Raw genomic sequence first — 21006 nt, forward strand, 5'->3', positions numbered from 1 at the left:
ATATTCAGTAGTACAGGTTTGAATCACCAGAACCTTGGCAAGACCTTAATATTTCAGTTATTAACAACTACCTCTAGGGGCAAGTCCATGTTTACTGAGTTATGACAAATTTATTATAACGAAGGAAAACCAGTGTAGCCAGCCATCTTAAAAAATGCCCCAACCACTGCTTCTCAAAATAGAAAGACTAAAACTACATACATTTATCATACAACAAATCCCATCTCTGTCCCCTGAAAATTCCCCTAATTTCATTCATTAGAAGGGGATTTTTAAAAAAGACTTAAAGAGCACTTTACAGCAGCATTCAGCTTTCCTATGAAATACTCAGCATCTTAAATATTATGTACACTTCTTTTTTATCTCTTAGTCAGCTTCACTGGCTTCAGAGTTTGTGGAACTGGAGGAAAAATAACCCATTCAAAACTATTCTACAAATTCATCTTTTGGCAGAATAGCAGGTATCCAAATTAAAAATAGGAGGGTCATTTTGTTGCTTTGTTTTCCAAAATTTAAATCATTTTTGCTCCCCTTCTACATAAAGCTTAGTCACCACTCCTGAGTGGAGATGGGCAGAGGCTCTGGCCCCTGCTCCTCCGGCTTCTTAGCAGCTGCTTTCTTATTGCTGCAGCAAGGCTTGAATAGATGTGTGTCGATGAGGACTTCCCCAAAACGGCCTTTATAGATAATGCCACAGCATATTTTCTGTCTTTTCCAGTATGTGAGATCTAAAAAGGAAAACACTGGCGCTCTGTTGGAGCCAGAAGCCATCTCTGTATCTGAGCCATCATCTGACTGGTTACTGTAACAGGGAGACTGAGCTGGAGAGGCACTTGAGGTTGTACTGTGAGCATCAGAATTGTGGCATTTAAATTCCTTCTGCAGTTTACTGATCTGGTTACTTTTTATCCTGTTTCCAGATAGAGTTTTCACTTTCTTTGGTTTCAATGTAGTCTTTAGACTGGGTCCTGCCCTTGCATCTACCACATGATTCCAGTTTTTTTTTTTTATCCTGCTGGCAATTTCTTCCATCTTTTCACAAGCAGGACACAGGCATTACAGATATCTCCTGAACGAGTCTCATGTAACCCAAAACAGCTCTGGAAATCCTTTTCATAGCGTTTACTGTCAGTGAACCGAGAACTGGAGGATTTAGCTCTGCAAATGCAGCAGCCCTCTATACTTCCGTACATCTTTGGCTTGTGAAAACGAAACATCTTTTCTTCTGGGCAATAGCCTTCCAAAAGCAGCCGTTTCACGCGCAATAACGATCACGAGGGGCGCAGTGCACGCTAAGTCAACCCCCGCTTCAATCTCTCCGTCCTCCTCAACAGCCTTGTCTAGAAAGATTGTCTCCTGCAGTTCTGATTCGTTCTATTTAGTAACTGAAGTTCTTCCTTCATCCTTGAGTAGTGTTAGCTAGTTTATCAAACTCAAGAACCATCAGTCTTCTGATTGGTACTTGCTCTCCATTCGACTAGTCCTCAGGACAGAGAGGTAAGTTTCATTTCTGTGTTACAAGCTCATTTCACAATAGCAGTGAATTAAACTGAATGAAGTACGAGCAGATTCTTCAATGTCATGCTTTTTATAAAATATATTTTGCATTTCATATTAAAAATCTATTTGACCTAGAGGAGTGGGATGGGGGGAAGGGAGGAAAGCTCAAGAGGGAGGCGATATATGTATAATTGTGGCTGATTTGCGTCGTTTTCTGGCAGAAACTGGGCTTCCCCAGTGGCTCAGCGGTAAAGAATCTGCCTACAATGCAGGAGTCGCTGGAGACACCACAATCCCTGGGGGGAGAAGATCCCCTGGAGCAGGGCGTAGCAATCTACCCCAGTATCTTTACTATCTTTATCCTATAGACAGTCTTCCCTGGTGAATCAGTGGTAAAGAATCTACCTGCTAATGAAGGAAAAATGGGTTCAATCCCTGATCCGGGAAGATCCCACATGTCCTAGAGCAGCTAAGCCCGTGTGCCACAATTACTGAGCCTGCGCTCAGAGCTGGGAGCCACAATTCCCAAAGCCTGTGTGCGCTAGAGCCCAGCTCCGCAACAAGAGAAACCACTGCAATGGGAAGCCCGAGCACCGAAATTAGAGCAGCCACAGCTCGCCACAACTAGAACAGTCTGCACAGTAACGAAGACCCAGCACAGCCAAAAATAAATAAAAGTTAAATAGAAATTTAAAAAAAAGAATCCCATGGACAGAGGAGCCTGGTGGGCTGCAGTCGCTAGGGTCGCGAAGAGTCAGACATGACTGAAGTGACTTAGCACACCCCCGAAGCAGAAACCAACACAACATTGTAAAGCCATTTTCCCCCAATTAAAAACAAATTCAAAAAATTAATTTTGTATAGAAAGAAGTATCATATCCAAAAAAGTACTGGTTTTTAGGACTGATCCCAACTGAAATAAGAGTATATCCTCAAAAATATTAAAAATTGCATTAAGACTTTCTCTTTCTGATAGTGTGTTGGTTTAATATCCCTGAAAATATTTTCTTTGACAGAAATTTAAACTTCTGGACAGTATACATCTTGGAGGTATAACTGGCTTTGCAAATGGTAGGATAATTCTCTAAGAATAAACCACTAAAAAACAAAAGCAGAACTGCAAATCTGGGACTAGAGCTTTTGTGTATACTTGAATATTTCCATAATGAATCTTAAAAAATATCAAGATAGTTGGAGAGGAGTTTGGAGGATAGGCTGAAGAAGAGCATATATGTAGATTTGTTGATGTTGCTAGTGTTTTAGATTTTGGATGGCGTATTTATGGGTATTTATTATATTATGTTTTATAACTTACATCTTTACTACATGAATTATTTTGTATTATTTATTTTTCAATGAAAAAGTTTTAATTTGCCTGACAACTTGTTATTTTAAAATGTCAGATATACAGAAAAGTTGAAAGGATAATGCAAAAAAGCATTCATATACCCTCAGTAAATTCAACAATTTTAACAAGCTATCAAATTTTAAAATATTTGCCTATATATCATGTATAAATTTGTTTTCTTGCTGAAATATTCAAAAGTCATTTGCAGGTATATGAAACTTCCCTCCTTAATATATTTCATCATACAACTCCTAAGTATTAGAATATTCTACTTAATCCTGATGCCATTATTGTATTCAAGAAAATTTTTAATATTTTCACATTATTTGATATCCACTCCATATTAAAAGTCTTCCAATTGTTTCCAAATGCCTTTCATAGATATGTATATTTGAACATATTAAATTTGACATATTGAACTTGATCTTTGTCTCTTTTAAATCAGAACAATTTTGACCCATTTTTTTCCCATGACATTGACTTTTTGAAGAGTCCAGGCCAGTTGTCCTCTATAGTTCATTCTATATCCCGATTGTTTCTCATGATGCTATTTAACCTATTCCACAATTCACTTTATTTTATGTAGAATAAGATTTAGATCTGGATTTCATTAAAGTCAAATTAAGCCTATTTGTAAAGAATGCTTCATTGACAATACAGATAATGTTGTGACTTCACATCTAACCTGAAGACACGTCATGTCAGGTTGTCCCACCACTAGTGTGGGACATTAAGTTCCTATTGTAACTGCCAAATCTCTGTTATAAAGGCCCATCTTACCCTTTGGAATTAATAAGTGATCTGAAAGATGGTTCTCGGGCACTGTGGGGTTTTCCTATTCTCCCGCAGCCTTCTACTCAGTGGTTTAGCAGTCATTTTCTAAAATTTCAGGAGTTTGATTTTCTAATACTATCATACTAACAGGAACTTTTTCAGTACTGCTTTTTGTTTTGTTTTAAGAATTTCATCAGGGTGCCAGATCTTTAAATGGACTAAAAATAAGATAATTATCATTTACTAGAGCCATTCTATAGTTAAATTGACTTTGATAGACTATTCTTTAATATAATGTTATGGACTGAATTGTGTTAGTCACCCCAAAATTCATATATTGAAGCCCTAACTCCCAAATGTGATGCTATTTGGAGATGATTAGGTTTAGACGAGGTCATAAAGGTGGGGACCTCAATTTGGGTTTAGTGCTCTTCTAAGAAGAGAAACAAGGGAGCTGTCTCTCTCTTTCGAGGACATAGAGGATAGATAGTCATCTGAAAGCCAGGAAGAGGACCTTCACGAGACCCTGACCATACTGATACCCTAGTCTCAGATGTCCAGCCTCCAGATTGTAAGAAAATAAATTTCTGTTGTTTAAGTCATTCAGTCACTGACACTTTGCTATGGCAGCTTAGAAAACTAATTCATATTTTCTAAGTATTGTAGAACCCTTTTTTCCACCCTAACTCCTACCAAACTTCTCACTTAATGCTGGACATTTCTTAAGAAATATGCCTCTCTGCTCTAAATTACATAAGCTTAAAAACGTTGAGTAGCATACTTGTTGCTATTTCTGTGTACTCACTACAGTGCAGACGAGGTGATCCTAGCAAAGGATTTTCGTGGTTGCCTTCCCCACAGACTAGTGAGGCCAACTTTTCACTATTATAAACAGTGAATATTGCTCAATTTAGATCTTTCTCCTTCAGGTAAATTCTCTACCCCCTGCCCATCCCCAACCTTTATTGGGATATAACTGACATACAACATAGAGTAAGTTTAAGGTATTCAGCTAGTTTATTTGATACACTTATGCATTGCAAAGCAATTATAACCATAGCACTAGTTAATACTTTCAACATATCGCATAATTACCTTTTTTTTAATGGTGAGAACATTTAAAATCTAGTCTGTTAGCAATTTTCAAGTATGTAATGCAGTATTAGTAACCACAATCACTATGTTGTACCTTAGATTCCCAGAACTTAGTCATCTTTAACTGGAATGTTGTACTCTTTGACCAACATCTCTCCTTTACCCCACCCACAGCCCCTGGTAACTAGACTCAGTTTCTATGAGTTTGGCTTTTCTAGATTCCACATAGAAGTGACATCATGTAGTATTTGTCTTTCTCTATCTGCCTGATTTCACTTAGCATAATGCCTTCAAGGTCTATCCATGTTATCACAAACAGCAACATGTCCTTCTTTCCCATGACTGAATAATATTCCATTGTATGTTTATATTACTTTTTCTTTGTCCCTTTATCCATTGATGGATACTTAGATTGTTCCCATATCTTAGGTATTATGAATGATACTGTAATGAACGTGGAGTGCAGATGTTTCTTTGAAATCCTGTTTTCATTTCTTTTGGAGATACACCCCAAAGTAGAATCCTATGCTGGATCATATGGTAGTCCCATTTTTAATTTTCTGAGGAACCTCTATTCTGTCTTCTGTAGCACCTACACCATTAGGATAAATTCTTTAAAGTAGAAAAACTTGGTAAAAATTATAAACCTTCTTAAGGTTTATGATCTGAATTGTTGGCTAGCTTTCCATAAAGATTGTACCAAATTCAATTTACACAAGCTGTGTTTGTGGGTGTTCACTTAACTATCACACTCCTCAATGCTGATTGTTATAATTAAAACTCATTGCTGAATATTATAGGAAAATATTTTATTTGTATTTCTTTGATTATATTTTTTCATTTTAATTAAACCTATTTTTATAAATTGTTTTCGTCATGCCAGTTTCAGCATTTTCTTGATGAATATTGAGTGACCATAAATCAGGTTATATTTTACTGCAAATTATTTTTTTACACAAATGGTAAAGCGTCTACCTACAATGTGGGAGACCCAGGTTCGATCCCTGGGTCAGGAAGATCCTCTGGAGAAGAAAATAGCAACCCACTCCAGTACTCTTGCCTGGGAAATCCCATGGACAGAGGAGCCTGGTGGGCTAAGTCCATGGGGTCGCAAAGAGCCAAACACGACTGAATGACTAAACTTGACTAAACTTTAAAGAAGGCTCTTCTACGTGTAAATCCATGGCTGATTCATATCAATGTATGACAAAACCCACTGAAATGTTGTGAAGTGATTGGCCTCCAACTAATAAAAAAAATAAATAAATAAAGAAGGCTCTTCTATTAGAGATATCATGGTCCTACTAGCATTAGTGGGACATTGGGAAATGTGAAAGCAGTGTTTCTCAGCATCTTATTTCCAGAAAGCTTATTTCTAGCACATATATATGAGAATCAGGCAGGCTAAGTGGTTTAAAACTCACTGCCATTTATAAGAGGTATTTGACTTTAATAAGTATTTCAGAAATAAATATAAATGTACTTACCCAGTGACCACAGCATAGCATTGAACATGAAGCAACTTGTAAAACACTTTTTTCACTGCTACTTGATAATTCTGTAGAAAATTTCTTATGGTATTTTTTTAAATAAGGGCATGCTTTCAACTACCAGAGTATATATATGGACATGCTGTAGAAATTTTAAAATTATAAATACTCTAGGCCTTTTGTTTTGAAATTGAACTGTTTGAAATGTAAAGATTCTTCCTTAAACACATTTTCTTCCTCCTGCAAATTTTCCTAACTTAAACCTTATACACTTACTCAAGGATGAGAAAACCAGTAATGTTCAACCCAGTTTACCAAATTCTGTTGAATGATATTGCTAAATAGCATAGCCAAATGACAACTTCTTTTTATTTTCTATAATGAGTGCATCTTATGGCTATTCAAGCAATGGCTTAGCTCCCCTTTGAGGAGCAAACATGGTTTATGGACTGAGACATCTGAATCTTAATTCTTGTCGCCAGTGATATATCTGATAAGTTGTCCTTACAGTGATACACTCTGCAGAAATATAGGATTTTGTTCTTGTATTTATCAGTTATACTTTGCTTTATTTTGTGGTTATTTTTATATTTGACTAAATCTGCTCACCCTCCTTTCAATATTGTAACTCTCAGATGGCAGAGATGTGTCTTCCTGCATCACCCCATCCCTGCAATGAGTCTTCATGTAAATTTTGGTTTTAAGAAATTGAGGAATTCTGTTTTTAGTTTCTGTGAAAATTATCTGGAAATAAGTATCAAAAGTATCAACTCTACCCTATTTTTAAAAAAACTATAATCCTGTGACAATATATATCCACATTTCACTATCCTTTGTTGTTGTTGTTCAGTTGCTAAGTTGTTTCCTACTCTTTGCGACCCCATGGACTGCAGCAGGCCAGGCTTTTCTATCCTTTACTATCTGCCGGAGTTTGCTCAAATTCATGTCCATTGAGTCTATGATGCCATCCAGCCATCTCGTCCTCTGTCATCCTCAGAGTCCTTCTAATGTCTAGTTCAAATTCTTCCTATTGTATTTTCCATCTATCACACAGGACTGAGAATAATTGTTTTCTTTTATATAGGAACTCTTTTCATACTCAAAAACTAGTGTCAGCCTCTCTTAAACCTTCTAAACTTCAGGTTATATAAATTCAGCTTTTTTACTCAAACTCCTTACTACTCAACTTTGAATTTTATCTGTCCTTTGTAGCTGACTTTCTTGAAATTGCCATAAAGAACTTTACCAAAACTCTGACTAATACACAGTTGTTTGCACTATGTTGCACACAGTGAAAGTCGCTCAGTCATGTCTGACTCTTTGTGACCCCATGGCTATACAGTCCATGAAATTCTCCAGGCCAGAATACTGGAGTGGGTAGCCTTTCCCTTCTCCAGGGGATCTTCCCAACCCAGGGATTGAACCCAGGTCTCCCTCATTGCGGGCAGATTCTTTACCAGCTAAGCCAACAAGGGAAGCCCAAGAATATTGGAGTGGGTAGCCTGTCCCTTCTCCAGCAGATCTTCCTGACCCAGGTATCAAACCGGTGTCTCCTGCATTACAGGTGGATTCTTTACCAACTGAGCTATCAGGGAAGCCCTATGTTGAACATAGTTGTTTGCATAGTTAAGTCATTTGTATGCTTGTGGGATCCAGAGGTCAAGGGAATCTTGACTTAAGATGTGAAAGATATCTTAAACTTAAGATATGAAAGAAATTTAGTAAGGACCAGCTAACCACCCCATCAGCTCTCTGGGAAAAAAAAAAAGTACCAGGAGTTTTGTTAAAGGAGGTCTCTTTTTTGTTATTCATCCTGTGAGCCTAATAGAGGGAAATGTTTCACTTCCCTAGCGTACAGATATTAAGTAGCTAGGTAAGCCAGTTCAAATTTCATGAAATGAATTTTCTTCTAGATCAGGTTTGAGGGACAAAATTAGTCAGTAGACTCTAGTTCATGTGTATGAAGATACTGAAACTGATACACCAGACTGTACATTTAGAGTATGATCTTAATATTGACACTGACACAAATATTTTCATTTTCTGGTATCATAGTGTGATCACTTTCCCCCTCCATCCTCTCACCAGTGGTATGTGACCAAACAGCACAGAACAGCTGATTTACCTTTTTCTGGCCTGTGAAAGAGTGACCATGGTTGTATTAGTTCAAGCTCTCTTACCTCAAAATAACTGACCAAAGAAACGTCTGCTGTATGATCTTCCTATATTGTCTCTCTTACATGGCAAGTCAATCAGTCAGCTCAGTCGCTCAGTCATGCCTGACTCTTTGCAACCCCATCGATGGCAGCATGCCAGGCTTCGCTGTCCATCACTAACTCCCGGAGCTTACTCAAACTCATGTCTATCATGTCTATCAACCATCTCATCCTCTGTCGTCCCCTTCTCCTCCAGCCTTCAATCCTTTCCAGCATCAGGGTCTTTTCCAGTGAGTCAGTTCTTCGCATCAGGTGGCCAAAGTATTGGAGTTTCAACTTCAGCATCAGTCCTTCCAATGAATATTTAGGACTGATTTGCTTTAGGATTGACTGGTTTGATCTCCTTGCAGTCCAAGGGACTCTCAAGAGTCTTCTCCAACATGGCAGAAGGGAATAAAAATTTATTTTGAGCGTGTGCATTTTGTCACTTGACTTTCTTGTGCAGCAGCAAAGCCTGTTTCCTCTTGGGCATGACCAGTCACCTGTAGCCAGGTTCATCCAGGGTATGTGAAGAGCTGGACTCCACAACTTGCAGCCCCTAGTGCTGCTGGCCCAACCAGGTACTCCCAGGTGCTGCCACCATTGACATCACAGTGGCCCTGGATACCCGCTGCTACCCTGGCTCCCCCATGTAGCTCTCTGCCCTGTCCCTGCCACTGCCAAATGGATCCACCACCTCCCTGGATCTCTAGTCACTAGTTCCAGATTCAAAATCCTAAAGAGTCTGATCCTGAAAATCAGCTGAGCCTTGATCATGTGACAGGTTCTAACTACCACACTTCCTGGGAAAGCAAGGACCCATCTTTTTTTGTCTCTTTAATGAGAGGTTGGAAAGATGGAGGGCAGGAGGAGAAGGGGGCAACAGAAGATGAGATGGTTCAATGGCATCACCAACTCAATGGACATGAGTTTGAACAAGTTCCTGGAGATAATGAAGGACAGGGAAGCCTGGCCTGCCGCAGTGCATGGGGTTGCAAAGAGTTGGACATGACTTAGCGACTAAACAGCAACGAGAGGTAGACTCTGCCATCTGTGAAGATTCAAAAGGTGGGGAAGTGCCCTGAACGTGAAAATGGGGTTCATACAAATATACTACAAGTTGGGAAATGCTAGATATCTTCTCAGGCTGGAAAGCACAGAGAGAAAAAGTGGGAGAAAAACACTAGAAGTTGGACCCGGAATTAGGGAAACTCCAGAAATCAAATGAAAGTATTCAGACTTCGTTAGGCAGAAAAAGTCACTAGGAATACCTGAAAAAAGGAATCAAAGTGGGCTTTAGGAATATTAATCTGCTGCAGTTAGCATAGAGGAATATTTGGAGAGAGGACATTTTGGAGACAGAGAAACAAATGAGCAGTCCAGGGAGTTGCTGCTTCTTAGTCGCTCAGTCGTATCTGACTCTTTGTGACCCCAAGGACTGTAGACCACCAAGCTCCTCTGTCCATGGATTTCTCAGGCAAGAATACTGGAGTGGATTGCCATTTCCTTCTCCAGGGGATCTTCCCAACCCAGGGATCAAACCCAGGTCTCTTGCATCTCCTCCCCTAGCAGGCAGATTCTTTACCACTAGCGCCACCTAGGAAGCCCGATCCAAGGAGTTACCTGTATATAAAGTGATAGATGCCTGAACTTGGGTATAGTCTGTAGCAATGGAGGTGAAAGAATAGGTGAGAGGATTGTAGAGATCAAATTCTAGAGCTCCCTAACAGACCCTCTTCTTCCCAATGTTCTTGATAGCATATGTACCAACTTCTCATTCCAAAGTGTTCTTTTCTGAAGTGAACTAAGTGGTTTGCCTAGGACAGTCATCCTCGGAGTCTGGACAGCTGTGGTTCCTGTGAGCCTTGTTCTGGAAACTTAAAATGCTCTTCATAGTAACACTAAGATGTTATTTGCCGTTTTCACTATGGTAACATTTGCACTGATGGTATACAAGCAGTAGAGGCTAAAACAACCCCTTAGCAGGAATCGGGGCAGTTGCATTGAACTGTATCAGTAGTGTACAGTCAGCATTGTATTCTTCACCTGTACATTTGTAGCAGGGAAAAAGAAAAAAAACAGTCATTCTTAAGAATATCTTTGATGATGCAATAAAATGTATTAATTTTATTAAATCTTTAGACTTAAGTACACAACTTTTTCTTGCTCTGGTGCCTAAACATGAGAGTTCCAGAAAAACATCTACTTCTGCTTTATTGACTACGCTGAAGCCTTTGATTATATGGATCACAACAAACTGGAAAATTCTTAAAGAGATGGGGATACCAGACCACCTTACCTGCCTCCTGAGAAATCTGTATGCAGGTCAAGAAGCAACAGTTAGAACCCAACATGGAAAAATGGACTGGTTCCAAACTGGGAAAGGAGTACATCAAGGCTGTATATTGTCACCCTGCTTATTTAACTTATATGCAGGGTACATCATGCGAAATGCCAGACTAGATGAAGCACAAGCTGGAATCAAGATTGCTGAGAGAAATATCATTAACCTTAGGTAGGCAGATGCCACCACCCTTATGGCAGAAAGCGAAGAGGAACTAAAGAGCCTCCTGATGAAAGCGAAAGAGGAGAGTAAAAAGCTGGCTTAAAACTCAACATTCAAAAAACGAAGATTGTGGCATCGGGTCCCATCACTTTATGGCAAATAGATGGGGAAAAATGGAAACAGTGACAGCCTTTATTATTTTGGGCTCCAAAATCACTGCAGAGGTGACTGCAGTCATGAAATTAAAAGATGCTTGCTCCTTGGAAGAAAACCTATGACCAAGCTAGACAGCATATTAAAAAGCAGAGACATTACTTTGCCAAGAAATGTCCATCTAATTAAAGCCATAGTTTTTCTGGTAGTCATATATGGATGTAAGAATTGGACAATAAAGAAATCTGAGCACTGAAGAATTGATGCTTTTGAACTATGGTGTTGGAGAAGACTCTAGAGAGTCCCTTGGACTGCAAGGAGATCCAACCAGTTCATCCTAAAGGAAATCAGTCCTGAGTATTCATTGGAAGGCCTGATGCTGAAGCTGAAACTCCAATACTTTGGCCACCTGACGTGAAGAACTGACTCCTTGGGAAAGACCCTGATGCTGGGAAAGATTGAAGGCAGGAGAAGGGGATGACAGAGGATGAGATGGTTGGATGGCATCACCAACTTGGTGGACATGAGTTTTTGCAAGCTCTGGGAGTTGGTGATGGACAGGGAAGCCTGGCGTGCTGCAGTCCATGGGGTCGCAAGAAAATGGACACAACTGAGTGACTGAACTGAACTGAACACCACTTTTAAAAAAAACTTTTATTTTGTATTGGGATATAGCCGATTAACAAACAATGTTGAGATAGTTTCAGGTGAACAGCAAAAGACTCAGTTCAGTTAGTTCAATTCAGTCCCTCAGTCATGTCTGACTCTTTGCGACCCCATAGACTGCAGTACACCAGGCCTCCCTGTCCATCACCAACTTCCAGAATTTACTCAAACTCATGTCCATTGAGTTGGTGATGCCATCCAACTGTCTCATCCTCTGTCACCCCCTTCTTTTCATGCCTTCAATCTTTCCCAGCATCAGGGTCTTTTCAAATGAGTCAGTTCTTCGCATCAGTTGGCCAAAGTATTGGAGTTTCAGCTTCAGTATCAGTCCTTCCAGTGTATATTCCGGACTGATTTCCTTTAGGATGAACTGGTTGGATCTCCTTGCAGTCCAAAGGACTCTTAAGAGTCTTCTCCAACACCACAGTTCAAAAGCATCAATTCTTCCGCACTCAGCTTTCTTTATAGTCTAACTCTCACATCACATGTAGTCTAACTCATCACATACATGACTACAGGAAAAACCATAGCTTTGACTAGATTGACCTTTCTTGGCAAAATAATATCTCTGCTTTTTAATATGCTGTCTAGCTTGGTCATAACTTTTCCTCCAAGGAGCAAGTGTCTTTTAATTTCATGGCTGCAGTCACCATCGGCAGTGATTTTGGAGCCTCCCAAAAATAAAATCTGTCACTGTTTCCACTGTTTCCCCATCTATTTGTCGTGAAAGAATGGGACCAGATACCATAATCTTTGTTTTCTGAATGTTGAGCTTTAAGCCAACTTTTTCACTCTCCTTTTTCACTTTCATCAAGAGGCTCTTTAGTTCTTCTTTGCTTTCTGCCATATAGGTGGTGTCATCTACATATCTGAGGTTTTGATATTCCTCCTGGCAATCTTGATTCCAGCTTGTGCTTCATCCAGCCCATCGTTTCTCATGATGTACTCTGCATATAAGTTAAATAAGCAAGGTGACAATATACAGCCTTGATGTACTCCTTTTCCTATTTGGAACCAGTCTGTTGTTCCATGTCCAGTTCTAACTGTGGGTTCTTGACCTGCATACAGATTTCTCAAGAAGCAGGTCAGATGGTCTGGTACTCCCATCTCTCTAAGAATTTTCCACAGTTTGTTGTGATCCACACAGTCAAAGGCTTTGGCATAGTCAATAAAGCAGAAGTAGATGTCTTTCTGGAACTCTCTTGCTTTTTCAATGATCCAACAGATGTTGGCAATTTAATCTCTGGCTCCCCTGCCTTTTCTAAATCCAGCTTGAACATCTGGAAGTTCATAGTTCACATATTGTTGAAGCCTGGCTTGGAGAACTTTGAGCATTACTTTACTAGCGTGTGAGATGAGTGCAATTTGTGTGGTAGTTTGAACATTCCTTGGCATTTCCTTTCTTTGGGATTGGAATGAAAACTCACCTTTTCTAGTCCTGTGGCCACTGCTGAGTTTTCCAAATTTGCTGGCATACTGAGTGCAGCACTTTCACAGCATCATCTTTTAGGATTGGAAATAGCTCAACTAGAATTCCATCACCTCCACTAGCTTTGTTTGTAGTGATGCTTCCTATTGCCCACTTTGACTTCACATTTCAGGATGTCTGGCTCGAGGTGAATGATTTCACCATTGTGATTATCTGGTTTGTGAAGATCTTTTTTGCATAGTTCTTCTGTGTATTCTTTCCACCTCTTCTTAATATCTTCTGCTTCTGTTAGGTCCATACCATTTCTGTCTTTTATTGTGCCCATCCTTGCATGAAATGTTCCCTTGGTATCTCTAATTTTCTTGAAGAGATCTCTAGTCTTTCCCATTCCATTGTTTTCCTCTATTTCTTTGCATGGATCACTGAGGAAGGCTTTCTGATCTCTCCTTGCTATTCTTTGGAACTCTCCATTCAAACGGGTATATCTTTCCTTATGGCAAAGGACACAGCCGTACATATACGTGTATCCATTCTCCCTCAAACTCCCCTCCCATCCAGGCTGCCACATAACACTGAGCAGAGTTCCGTGTGCTATGCAGTAGGTCTTCATTGGTTATCCACTTTAAATTTGGCAGTGTGAGTACACAGCTTTTTAACAATTAGTGTGATGAAATGGGAAGTACCTATTAGACATTGCTACATATCAAAATGTCTAGTTCTCCAGGGAAAACACTGATATGATTGTTTTTATTACAAGCTAGACTAGCTCCCCCTATCCCCACTACCCTAAAGCCATCATTTTTACTTGAAAGAACAATTGACAAACTAATTTTTTGAGCCTTAGCTATTTGGCTAATATTTTCTTGAAAGTGAATGAAATGAGTCTGTCATTTCAGAAAAACAATAGTTTTCTTTTTTTTTTTTTTAACTTTGTCAATGATAAAATTACTATTTTGTAAAACTTGTATCTGCCCCTTGACAGCTTCCTAATACTAAAAGATTTTCCTAATGAGATTATTGGTTAAGTTAATGAATGTGATTTTTTTTTTTTTTTTTTTTTTTTAACTATTTGAAATGAACTGTGTCAACATTTGGAAGATCTGTATAACTCAGTGAACCAGTAAGTGCCAAATGGTCAATGTAGGAAGTTACAAATTCTCGGGCAAGAAATCTATTCCAAAATAGACCAATAGATTTTAATGTAACAGATAATGAAAAGTTCACTGAAAAAAAAAGAAAAGTTCACTGGTATGGTTTTAAATTCCATATTGCATCTCATGTCTTAGAAATGACCGCCCAGTTATTGACTGAAGGATATCTATCATCTGAAAAGGCTATTAAAATACTACACATTACATAGTATATTATATACATATAATATTACATACTATATAAAATACTACAAAATACTCCTTTTCCCAACCACATACCTGAGACTGGATTTTCTTCACTTACTTCAGCCACAACATGTCACAACTGATTATACATGGATGCAAACATGAGAATCCAACTGTTTTCTATTTTAAGCCAGATATCAGACAGATTTGCCAAAATGTAATATAACACCATTCTTCTTATGTTTCAGTTTTGGAAAATATGTTACTATATAAAACATTTATTGTTGCTATTTTTTCATAGAAATATTACTTTCCTAGTTTTTATTATTATTTTAAATGGCATCATTAGTCATCAGAGAATACAAATCAAAACCACTTTATACTTACTAGGATAACTGTGATAATAATTTTGAAAAAGTAACAAATGTCAAAATGTAAGGAAATTGGGCCCTCCTATGTTGCTGGTAGGAATGTAAAATGATTTGGAAAACAGTTTGATAGACCTCAGAAAGTTAAGCATAGAGCTACCACATGACCCAGCAGTTCCATTCCTAGGTATATACCTAAGAGAATTGAAAACATATTCACAAGGAAGCTTGTACACAGATGTTCATAGCAAGATTGTTCATAATTTTGAAAAGTGGAAATTCCAGAAATCAAGCTGCCTATTAGCTGATGAATGGATAAAAACAATGTGGTCTATCCACACAATGAAGTAGTATTTAGTCATAAAAAGGAATGACGTACCAATTCATGCTACATTATGGATGAACCTTGAAAACATTAAGCTAAGGAAAAGTAGTTAGACTCACAAGGTCTTCTACTGTGTGATTCCATTTATGTGAAATGTCCAGAATGGGCAAATGCATAGCTACAGAACTAGCAGGTAGACTAGCAGTAGACTAGCAGTAGACTAGCAGGTGCCAGAGGCTAAAAGGAAGAGGGACTGGAGAGTAACTGCTCAGGAATAGTGGTGATGGTTATAAACCTTGTTAATATACTAAAAAGCAATGAATTGTGTACTTCTAGATGCTTCATTTTGTTGGTATATGAATTGTGTTTTAATTTAAAAAATTATAGGCCAGGGGGAAGAAAGCATAATTTTAGTGGTTAGTAACTAAGAATAAAGTTACTCCCAATGCAAAATTGTTTTGAGTAGTAGCTGCAGAAACTAGAATGGTATAGTTGATCCCTAAAATCTCAGTTTAGGGGTCAGAGATTCCCGAAGTTTGTCCTAAACCTGATACAGGTTTAGTTTCCCGAACTAATTCTAGATCTAATCAGATAGGATTTTTTTTAAATTCTAGCCTTACATTTCAGCTGGGAGGAATTTCCAAAACTGTTAAATGCTTATTCATCTTACATGTGGACTTTTGTTTGCTTTTTGTACACATTTTAACCGATGATGAGATATTTATTATTACTGAAAGACAAAAATAACTAAATTACTGAATATTACTGAATGACAAAGAAAAAAAAAAAACCAATACAAATTGGAGAACACTGTATACTTACAACATAGAAAACAGAGTCACTGAAAAGTGTTAATTACAGAAAAACACACTTTACAATTTTGTTGAGTTTCATTGTATAGTTTAAAATTAGTTTAATTTCCATTTTTAATGATAGAAACTTTTCTCCTCTTTCACTGAGAGCAAACCTCAGTTAACATAAAGACAACAGTGATTTGCATAATAATAACTTCCTTGGCCTTACAGAAGCTTGGTATTTGGTTTTCTTTAAATGAAAAATTTGGTCTTTGTAGGACATATTAATATTTTTATCTTAATATTTTGTAATCTTTCCACTATTTTCTGAAATGTGAATTTGAGTACATAATATACCATCATGCTCTTTGCCAGCCTAGCTATGAAAATGTCTCTTAAATTTTTACAATTTGACCCAACTTCACTTTCCATTTGTACCAGCTTCCACTTCCTCCCATGCTCTGGCCAGAGATTGATCTTCTCCACAATACCCGTTAGTTATGGTCTTTAACATTTGTAACATTTGTAAAAAGTGGGTACTACTTTTCTTGCTTTCCCTAAAATTCTCTTCCTCTTCTTCACCTGCCCACTTCTGTTTTTCTTTGTGGAGAATTCACCACTCCCAGCTCATGTCCCCACCACACGGTACTGCCAACCCCAGGCGTGGGGTCTGACAGTGGAACTTCTCACTGCACTGCACACGCTCCAAGTATGCCTAAGTACAGGCAGCAATGCCTCAAAATTCTCATGAGCCTCCAGATTCAACTCCCATTGTGGAGAGAAAAGAGAATAAACCCTGGGGTCAGACAGATCTTAGTCTTAAACCCTACCTCTCATTAGCAGGGTAAACTTGGTGACTCACTGAGTCTCAATGACTTTAAGTTTCCCATTTGTAAAACTGGATGAATACTACCAAGCTCATAAGATCACTGTGAAGATTAAATCAATCTCTGTATATATTGTGCCTGGCCCATTAATGTTAACTCCTGACTTTCCCTTTCAGTATGTAACATGTATAATTTTAATGTGTTTATATTGCCCATTATATTATACTAGCAGAGAGAGACAGACAGACAGACATAACACAGTGTCTGGCCCAGATCAGGCACTCAATAAATCTTTGATGAATGAATGAATAGCTTTGATTTCTTTCCAAATTTTTGGGAGTTGTGGCTTTGTGCCTGCTTTAAGTGAACAGTTCTGTTTTCGAATTAGATATATGTCCAATTCAAATGGAAAACTGGATGAGATTACAGCCATTTCACCTTCTCCTTCATCTCCAACTTGTTTTAGATTCCAAGTAGTCATACGTTTTAGAATTCTTAGTAAAAATTTGAAGTTAAAGATATTGCGACTTCATATTTATACCCATTTTTTAGCTTCTCATTTCATTTATTTTGTTCCATGAATTTCCTCGGTTTCATCATAGTTTTCAAACAATTTTTCAAATAAAAAGGTATTTATTGAACATCTAAAAGTACTTCTGTTTTCTCTCTTAAAATTAACCAGAGTCAATGATGGCTTGCTAGGTTATAGGTATGCTTAGAGAACAACAGCAACAACAAAACAAGTCTTAATTATTGCTATGAAAAATCCTTAAAATATAAATGGATATTGGTTGTATAATAGCTTTTTATTCAACAGAGGATGAGATATTTAATGGGGAAAGAATGATTTTCTTTCAATGCTATATTAAAAGTTTCATACATTCAGGTTGAGTTATTGTCTCAGAAGGTGCAATAGTTATTGCAAGTTCTTTTCTCCTAGAAATTTTATTAACCATGAAAAGATCTCTCTGGGCAATGCTTTTGATCCTGAACAAAGCTAGTCATATGTATTTTTTATGAAGTTTTTTTTTTACAGTGGAATGAAGTAGTAAAAGCAAATATTAGGTAGCCTCTTGAAAAGTAATTAGACGAACCAGGATACTATTGACAAGAAACTCTTTTTGATCATTTTAGAGGTTAAAGCTCAGAGAAGGATCTTTGCCTGGAATACTGAGAAAAGAAATAGAGTTCATGTTTGAGTAGAGTCTTGAGGAATTAGTATGAGTTTGCACATTGAAGAAGTGGGGAAATGATTCTAGGCAGAGGGAACAGCCTTCGCCAGTTGATGCTGGGTTTGGCTTTTGTGCAACAGCCCTACAAATGTTGAAAACACCTATTATGAGAACCGTCAGTCTTTGCTCTTTAGAGAAATGTACATGTTAACAGTATGAAAAGAATAGGCAATTCTCTTTTTATTTTTAACCTCCCTTTCTCTCCTGGAACAGGCTACCTAGCAAAATAGGCTGGGCAAAGTTCCAGGTTGCTACTAGTGTTTCTAAGAATGTTAGGTCACTGTCACTCCCCCAAACGTCTTTACTGTCTTTTCCTGCATTTTCTGTAAAAATTATAAAAAAACAACTCACACACACAACCTTCTGAACACTTCCTTAGAGGAGATATCTGGTCTTTCCTAAAGCCAAACCTTCAGTTTTTTTTCTATGAGCTGCAACTTGCTGTCTATATTATCTTGTTCCCATTTATTCCAGTCTTTTATCTTAGGGAAAGAATCCATGTCTTGAACTTCTTTATATTTTTCTGTATGACTTTATTATAGTACTAGAATCAAGACAGAGCTATCTAGATAATTTGAGTTTACTGAATACCTATTAGATTGCCTCTTGATTTGCCAATCATGGGGCTGAGAGAAACTGCTGAAGAATATGGAAGGCTAGTGAAACTGGAATTACAATGATGGAAGGGAATATGTGTTGGATATTTCCCAATGCCCTTCTAAGACCTACTCTCCACCGACTATGGCTGATCCTTATGGATTGTGTTAATTTGCTCCCTTGCCCTCTTGTTTCCACTTGGGTTCAGCTAATGGGAGTCACTGGAAGGAAATCTGAAGGGCAGAAGGAGTGAGGTTAGGGTGTTCTTCACACAACTCCCTCTCTGCAGGACCTCTGCAGGATGAAAGCAGCATCCTCTCTGCTTTCCTTCTGAGTCTACAGCTTCTTCTGAGCATCCTTCTCCTGCACACACAGCTCCAACCCTCTTCAAGTTCCAGTAGTTGCCTGCTCCTTCAGATCTAGGGACATCAAGACTCCATAGTATTTTACCCTTGAGGTGCTTCACTTTCACTTGTTGATTTCCCTAACCCTGGCCACCCCTTTCCAAGTCAATTCAGTTCAGTCGCTTTGTTGTGTCCGACTCTTTGCAACCCCATGTACTGTAGCATGCCAGGCTTCCCTGTCCATCACCAACTCCTGGAGCTTGCCCCTTCTAAAGATCTCTCCATTAAACTCTCTCCTTAGTCATCTATATCCTGGTGGGATTATAACTGATACAGATGGTGGCATAGCTTTCTGAGTCACTGTGATAATCACAATTTGCATTTTATTTTTGTTTTTATAGAGTGAAATGCTTTCTAATTCAATGTGGATATTTATTTCTTAGAAAGAAAAACAAAAAAGCCCCCAAACCCAGACATATAACCTCCTGAGATGGAAGTTTGAGGAGACTGCATGTAATTGTAAGTTATGACCTTCAGTGACTGTGGAGCAAACCAAATTTCTTACTCAGCACTGTAGTTTCATAAACTTGTTTATGTAATAAAGATGTTTCCTGCACAATGATTCAACGATCCGTTATGAGCCAGCCTTGTTTATTCTAACAAATTGTTTTAGGAGCTTAATTGACTTAGTTCTCCCATACAAGATAAAACTTGCTCAGGAACCCCTTTGACTATTAGAGTAGTTATGTAGATGAATTAAATGATTATGTGAATAACAAATAATAGTCACACTGACTACTTTTTCCCTCTGATAAATGAGAGAATAATAAGAAAGATCACAGTACTATAATATTAGAAATGAGAAATATTGACATTTAGGTAATTCTTGATTTATGGAAGAATATGGTAATTCTAAAATATTACTACTATCCAGGTTTTTCCTTTTGAAGACAAAGTTTCTCTTTTAGTTAAGGGCATTCATTCATCAGATATTTTACATTATGACGTATGACTTTGCACACATGCTTCTGCAAATAAGACAACTATTTAGCTGATAGCAATGTTACTTTGGCAATAATCTTAAATTCTCTTTCAAGGTTGCTCTGTAACTAGTACTAGGAAATGTATACTTTTTGAAGCATATCAAAAAGCAATTTCTATAGAATGTTCTTTCCTCATTTTTGTCTTGGAGACAATTGACACCTGAGTTAATGAAGAAATCTCTCAACATGGCTGGAAGCTATCATAGCACAAGCTCTAAAAATGTAAGGTAAAATGAAAGAAGGAGACTTTTCTGTATCATTTTAAAAATAGTTTAATGAAGCAATATAAAATTTAAACATTCATCTGTTCTAGCAATATATTTGAGTGCCTTCTCTGTTTCAGGCACTGGACCGGGCATTCAGGATGCTCTAGGTAAAAAGCCAATGTCACGGAAATATTCCTTGTAGTCAGGAGTTCTGTTCAGCTATTTAACAGCTTATGCATCACAGTCTTATACAATCAGCAGTAAACAACAGATTTCTCTGTACCACGCATCCTGGCTGAGTGAGTCCAAGACCTCACTCTTCTTGGTTTCATCGTTTGTGGCCTCTGGACCATTCACTGGGGGTTTTCACTTGCTTCTTAGTTGAGATCAAGATTGCTGGGTCTCCCTTCCTTGCTCTGCATTCTCTGTCCTGTGGTTATGGACCGTACCAGGCCTTTAGACTTTTCACTGCTCTTTCAAGTATGTCGGTCGTTCAGTCTCAGGTGCCGATTTGAATTTTGAGTCTTCCGCTTTCTTAGCTTCCAGTTATCCCCTTGATATTTTTGTTGTCACCACTTGCTTCTGGGCTCCTGATTGTATTCTAATATATATTTCACTTCTTCCGTCTGCCCATGACCTCCTTTCTCTGACCATCACATGGCACTTCATCTCTACTTTTCTTATAGCATTTGTTTATCTTGATTATTTAAGTAAAGGTCTTAACACTCCTTCTAGATTTAAACCATGCCAGCAGGGAGCAAGTCCTATAGAACTGGA

General features: G+C 38.1%; 1 protein-coding gene and 1 pseudogene across 1 annotated transcript in view; one reads left to right on the plus strand and one right to left on the minus strand.

The window, feature by feature from the left end:
- Positions 1 to 446: 446 nt before the first annotated feature.
- LOC133049423 (SIN3-HDAC complex-associated factor-like) lies at positions 447 to 1229 on the minus strand (annotated as a pseudogene).
- Positions 1230 to 1452: 223 nt separating this feature from the next.
- The window catches only part of SCEL (sciellin), a 335541-nt gene continuing 315987 nt past the window's right edge, over positions 1453 to 21006 (plus strand). Inside the window, exon 1 of the mRNA XM_061133261.1 lies at positions 1453 to 1497. The gene's annotated coding sequence lies outside the window, so the exon portion shown is untranslated. The remainder of the gene's footprint in view (positions 1498 to 21006) is intronic.

This window comes from Dama dama, chromosome 30 (genome assembly GCF_033118175.1).
Source record: "Dama dama isolate Ldn47 chromosome 30, ASM3311817v1, whole genome shotgun sequence".
Taxonomy (NCBI): Eukaryota; Metazoa; Chordata; class Mammalia; order Artiodactyla; family Cervidae; genus Dama; species Dama dama.